The 7,132-nt window shown below is 34.4% G+C and overlaps 1 non-coding gene across 1 annotated transcript; it reads left to right on the top strand.

The window, feature by feature from the left end:
* The first annotated feature begins 1,430 nt into the window (after positions 1-1,430).
* Positions 1,431-1,503, top strand: TRNAE-CUC. Its single transcript has one exon. It is a non-coding gene; the product is annotated as a tRNA-Glu (tRNA).
* The last annotated feature ends 5,629 nt before the right edge of the window (positions 1,504-7,132 follow it).

Consider the following 7,132-nt stretch of genomic DNA (forward strand, 5'->3'; position numbering starts at 1 on the left):
CATCACGAGATTACCATTTTAATTACCGATTATATTTTCCGTAACACAAATCAACATACATCAGTTTAAACTACCGACTGTAATATTATCTACCAATTATGGAGGGCATTTTAGCCATTTCGAAAAATTTTGAAATAAGGAGTGGCTTTTATTTTACTTTGGGGTGTTTTATTAGTCGCCTCTAATACTTTCAGAGTCGCCCGTAATGGCACCAGGTTAAGAAAAAATGTTTTTGTTTTTGAATTAGATTTAGGATGGTTATATGAGAAGGGTATTTTTGGACTTTTTTAATGGACTAGGTTCCCATATCCATATTAAGGATATTTCAATCCTATGAAGTCCCAAACCCCGTTCTTTGCAGCCTGAATAACAGGATTCAAAATTATGGGTCACTCCCCGTGTACGGGGAGAACAAATCATTTATCTCTTTTTACGACAATATTCAAAGCTCGGACCGTCACGACACGGATCATGTCCTAGTAATCTGGGTAATTATACCAGTAATCTGGGTGAAACTCGGCACCACCATTTTCTTTATTGATAAAAAAAGTTTTACGTAAGAAAACAGTCAAAAAGTCCACCACGAGACACATTTAGAAACCAACTACAATATATTCTTTTTTAAGTAAAATTTTCTCTTTCTTTTTAAATAATTTTGTCTTTCTTTTTAAATAAAATACACTCAATATTAGTGGACTGAGTCCCAAGTCCCAACTAGGACTGGACTGGCTAACTGCAAGCATACCACACTGCTCCACCACAGAAAGAGAAAGAAAACTGTCCCTTCTGGGACATCCAATAAAATTAGAACGATACAAAAAGAAAAAAGATTAGCATATAGTACAACATTGAATCTATTGTGTCATGATACAAGTAACACAGATGAAACTCGTGGCCACCGTATTATTTACCGATAAAAAACTGCTACGTGAAAAAACAGTCAAAGAATCCACCGCTACCCACACGTAGAATTTAACTACGATTTAGCTTTTTTTTTCTAATAAAATATATGTTTTTGAATAAGATTTTTCTCTTTCTTTTTGGATAAAATACATAATTTTGTTTTACTTGCTTTTCTTTTTCTCTACAACTATAGTCTCCCGAGTGATGTCCCAATAAGAGGATCGGATTTAATCTGGGCCGTTCCTCTAGCATCTGCATGAGTGCAGGTGAAAATGGGTCATTGTTTCATGTTTTATGCGGGATATTACACGGGAAAAGCTGTCGGTAAGTTAAGCATTTCCTCTACATACTGTACAGTTGGAGTTATTTTTTATTACAAATTTACAATACATTAAATATTGCACTAACCGGATAAGGATCAATTTTGTTAAATTATAGTATGTAATTCTTGACGTGGTAAAAATGTAAGGCAGACAAAAGCCCACCAATAAAAGAGATACAGATAATAATTTAAGGAAAAACACAAATCCGTTGTAGTCTAGGTGGTTAGGATACTCGGCTCTCACCCGAGAGACCCGGGTTCAAGTCCCGGCAACGGAATTTTCTTTTTTCCTTCTTTTGAACCAAAAAAATAAGAAAAGGCAATGCATGATCACGTACCCCTCATCATTTCTTTATGTTGTTTAGTATATTTTGCGACTTCCCCCTTATAATTTCTTTATGTTGTTTAGTATATTTTTGACGTCCCCCTTATTGAATTTTTTGTGACCCGCCGTCTTGGTTACACAAAGGCAAATACTATAACAAGGAGATGGCAGATAGTTTGGGCATAGTATTCTCTTTCGCCCACTATTGCCCTTGACGTATAGAAATATGAGGAGCATTAGGTTTTCTGGAAAGCGGTTTTTTTTCTTGTGATGACCAATTTTTGATCAGGCTGATTCATTAAGAAGGAGCTCTCATTAAAACCACCAAAGAGGGACACATTGCTAAGGTAAAACCCTTAAAATGGCTTATAGTTATTCTCGAAGATCATAATAACTAAAAACATAACTGGAAATCGATAATAAACCACCTAACATAATAAACTCAATTTCATCAATCAACGAAGATCATAACTAAAAACGTGACTGAAAAATCGATAACAAACCACCTAAAAAACAAACTCAATTTCACCAATTAGTAAAAAACGATAAAAAAATGAAATACCTGAAGGAAAAAAAAATGAAAAAGTTCTGTAACATATGAGCAAGTATAGAAATCTAACCGATGTAGTCAGATACTGACTAACTAGTCTTTAGTTGTTCATATGAATTATATATGTACTTAAAACTTAAGGAAATCACTCTATTTTCGGAAAAATAGGGATTGTATCTACAAATAATTCTCAAAAGTGTCATTTCATACGGGTATTTGCCCTAAAATATTATAGGGGTACTAGGTGATTCGAATGCAAATTACATAAAATTTCTTTTCCAAAAAAACCTATGAGGCATATGACCCAATGTAGATTCGTCCCTTCTCAAACATATTTATCATGATACTACGTTGGATTACTGGAGTGACTGGAGAGTTTCCAAAAGTCGTAGAGATTTTAAACAGACAACGGGAACATTCAACGCACTTAATATCATTGTTACATGACAATAAAAAAAAAAACCAATCATTCCAGATGAATTCAAAAGTCACACGACGAGTTTAAATGGTCTAATTTGGATAAGAAGTAACACTCCAAACCCCTATTAACATAACAAATCCACAAACAGTAGAGATGATAGGTTTCAAATATCAAACCCATCTCATCTCATAGTGAAATAAAAGCATAATGAGATTCACAGATCCAATCATTTGACGACGACATAGACACTTAAAATTTGATTCATGATAAGTATTTTTATTATGTAACTCGACATGATCTAAGGAACGATTTTCTTATCAAACACGTATAAATTACTCCCTTTGGTTCTGGAAAGAAAATACTATTGCCTTGGGCTAAAATGAAAAAGTGGCAATTACTTCCAGGGATGGAACCGTGGAAGTAGTACATCACTAGCAAAATTTGACAAAATGATGTGGGAATCATTTGATGAATTAACTTGAAGGAAAGATCCGTGCGGTAGGAGTTTCTCTGTCATTCGTGGTTTAAATTCTCGGTGTACACACACTGGATTTTTCAATTTCGTCTGTTTCTCCCTATTTTTCTCTTAAGTTCCATATAGTCTTTCTTTTCTTTTTTTGATAAATCTCATAAACTTCATTCATGATAAAATAGAGATTACATGGACTTCATGAACATCAAGATTAAAGATCGAAATACAACTAAAAGGTACTAACAAAGAGTAATCCGTGAAGAAAAGTAACGAACTACCAACAAGAGTACCAAGCAACCCGAAGATTGAAAGAATTGTTTTTGGATTATAATCCAACCATTTTGATAAGGTTTTTTATTCTTGAAAAAGAGATCTACTCATAAAAATTATGAGAGTAATATGCCCAAAATATTGATCAACACACTTGAACTTCCACCCAAAATCTCCATTCAAATCACAAAGAAGCGTCATGAGAGTGCATAGAGAATCTCCATAAAGGAGAATACATAAACAAAAAGGGTAAAAAAAAACCACAAGAACACCAAGAAATCTCTTGAAAACAATGGAAATTAAAGCAAAAGCAAAAAACTAAAACAAATCTATCCTAAACTACTAGCTATCTAAGAAAACAAGAAAAGTAAAGAAATCTGCTCAGATCCCCAAATGGACTAGATCTGATCAGTAAGCTTTAATGGTGCTGGGAGATTTTTTGAGTTTTGAGAAGGAGATAGAGAGGAGAGAGAAGGGGAAATGGTTATGCTTTTGCATTGCACTGTTGCAGCACCATTTCATTGGTTCCTTATAGTTGTTGATCGAAGGGAAAAAAGATACTCACCTTATCCAAATGTACCGAGCTTTTAAATATCCAATCAACTTTTTGTTTTGGATAGACATTGCTGGTTGTCCTTGACATCTCATTTTTATTTTATTTTTCATAAAAGAGACAAGCCTCATAATTCATTAATAGAGTCGATCCGAGATCAGAGTCATTACAGATTTTACAAGATTCAATAGATTCAAAATACAATCGTCAAAGTTTACAGAGCTCCTCCAATTCTTGACTAGATCCCCTACCCATACAAACCTTACAACCAGTTCAAAGATTCCAAAGGACAAATCCACATCAGGAGGCCAAGTCTGTCTTGTTTGAGAACAAAACAGCCATACTTGCATCACTGCCAAAAGCAGTAATGGAATCATAAGATTCAACCAGGGTTTTTTAACACCTTGTAAAACAAGGTAAAGTAAAGCAAAGTAAACAAGGTAACATAAACTAAAACTAAATCTACAGTAGCAGAGGTCTTCTAAATCGGTTGAATGGGGTCTGCTGAAGTCTGAATCGGTCTGAATCAGCATAGGAGTCTTGGTAACCATTGTTGTTGCAGAGATTGTTGTTGTAGATCTTGAAGTCAAATCTGTTTTTGATTCCGTAGCTAGAGGTGAAGTTTTTCTCCTTACTGTTGCAGGTGATATTTCTCCATAGAAAAACATGATCCTACACACTTTAAAAATTAAAGGAAACCAACAACAACCCAAACTAAATTACAGGGTAACTGAAATCAAACTAAAACAAAGACATAAGAAAGTCCACAACATTTTTTAGATCTAGAAGTACAGGAAAAAACTAAGAACCACAAGAAAAAAACTTTGAGCAGTGAAAGATATGGAGTATGTGTGGGAGATCTTAGGATAGACTGCTCCGGTTTGCTCCATGGAACAAATCGGAGCACGCGGCGTTTAGGGTTTGGATGGGTCTGTTATCAGAGGAGGAGAAGAGGAAAGAGGAGGAGAAGAGCAATGGACTTTCTCTGAGAGCGTGAAGTCCTTGACATCTCATTGAACAACCAATAAATAGACACATTTTAGAAGAATTACGTTATGAAGCGAGAAATTTCTATATTTCTCTTGTGAAAACAGAACGGTGAACCTAGAAAAACCAGTACGTCACCACAAAATTTCTCATGATATAGTGAAGGAAGAATTTGTGCATTGGGCATATCGGGTTTTGTACCCTATTCAGCAACTCAGTACCCTGTATTAGCAACCTTGTATATACATAGGGAGATAGAGTTATGTGATGTTTGTTTTTTTTCTGACTCAACTGACTCGGGTGGACAATCTAACTTATTATATCTGAATCTAACTCATATTGTCTGATCAAGAATAATTAACTAGTAGTGTTATAGAAAAGTTCTAAATCAATCAGATTTATGCTTAACAAGTCAGGTACAAAATGATACTTAACCCAAATATCCCCGAATCAGATATATGAGTCGATTCAGACCTCAAACAGACATCAAAAAAATGAAAAACAAACACCCTGCCATCTGATTGGGGACATGTGAGATACCGAGTCAAATTCAGATCACGAGTCTGACCAAAAAATGGAAAACAAACACCCTGCCATCTGATTGGGGGCATTGATTCGTATTAGGCAGCCCAAAAAAATTTAGACGCGTAAGAGCTCATCTCGGCAGGTGCATATGCTTCCTTTATTCATTAGAAAATTATTGAAAACAGGTAAATTGATTGAGACGGAAAAAAATATCATACAAAAAACGAAACAGATGATAATATAATACATGGTTTTGAATTGACCATATGTCACATCATAATGGGATGGGATGTGCAAAAATAGAGGTAGATGTATAGAGACAAGCGGGTCAGTAGACCCAACTTCATTTGGGGTTTTCACTGGACTAGACATTGCATGATAAGCGATTTATATGCGGGTAAACATGTGACGGTAAGACGTTTTCTTTTTTGTATTTTTTTTTTCCTTTTTCTTTCGAGAATATGCATATCCGAGTTTAAAATATTTCAATTTATGAGAGCATGTAAACTTTGTAAATAAAAAGCCATTGAAAATGTAAAAATAAATTAATAAGTCGGACAACTAATTGGTCGCATTAACGGTCATATTTTCCTTTACCGTGTATGGTTTGACAACGATGAAACAATGTCCTTCTCAATAGATCTGAGCAAGATTTCTTCTTTTTTTAAGTTTTGGTTGGTAATTTTTGAATAAAGCTCATTTTTCTATTGGTTTGTATGTCTTTCAACATATTTCTTCGCTATTTGGAGTGAATTTTCTTCGCTATTTGAGACAATTTTATTTTCGCTTTGAGTCTCCATCGCTGGTTCGTGGCTTACTATTCTCGATTCAAAAACATCAATTTTTCAACACGGTATTGCTTTGAATCCATATTTAAACAAAAGGATTTAGGGAATCCAGGTTCATTTTGTATCTAATCCGGATAATACCATTATTTTTCCCTACTACATGTTCAAAAATTGGATATCGTTGTGATTTATGGCTCTTTATCTTCGCGATTTACTTGTAATTGATATATTTATTTGTATTAGGGTTTTGATATTCTTTTATTTTGATGTTTTTGTTACTCTTGTAAGTAACGCTGCATAGGAACCAGACCGGAACTGGTGAACTGCACCAGAACCGAAAAAAAGAACCGGAACCAGACCAGAACCGGTATATGAGGTACATGGAATGGGAATTGAATTAGGAACCGGTTGTATATGAGTCCAAGCACCAGTTCTGTTATCCTGGCATGTACCAGACCAAAACTCCCGAATAATCATGACCCTTGCTTCCGATGAATCGTAGTCGCTGATGGTAGGTATATACAACAACTTCACTTATTCACTTACTCGATCTCTCGGTCTTTCCTCCTCCTTTTTTTTTCTGTTCTTAACGATCCATAACTTTATCTTCTTTAGTAACACCATCAGAACCAAATCACATCATCACAATCACAACGACATCAACACCTCTCTATCACAACGACCACCACCTTCTTCTTCACCTTTTCTTCAATTATTTCAAAAGCTAACATCAAATCAACAACATGTAAATTAATTCATCAGATTATTTTTTGTTGCTATAAATTGAGTTCGGGTTTTATTAATTTCAGGTTTGATTAATTTTTTAAATGAGAATTTGGTTTTTATTGGTTGCATGTTTAATTTATGGTTTTGTTTATAGATCGAATTGATTGATTCTATTGAAATTGATAGTTTTAGATTATTTCTGATATGAGCTTTTGATTATACAAGGAATGAGTTGAGGTTGTTGTTAATTCATGAATATACTGAGAATTAGAAGATAAGTTTATTGAATT

The sequence above is a fragment of the Papaver somniferum genome, chromosome 5 (assembly GCF_003573695.1).
Source record: "Papaver somniferum cultivar HN1 chromosome 5, ASM357369v1, whole genome shotgun sequence".
In the NCBI taxonomy this organism is placed as follows: Eukaryota; Viridiplantae; Streptophyta; class Magnoliopsida; order Ranunculales; family Papaveraceae; genus Papaver; species Papaver somniferum.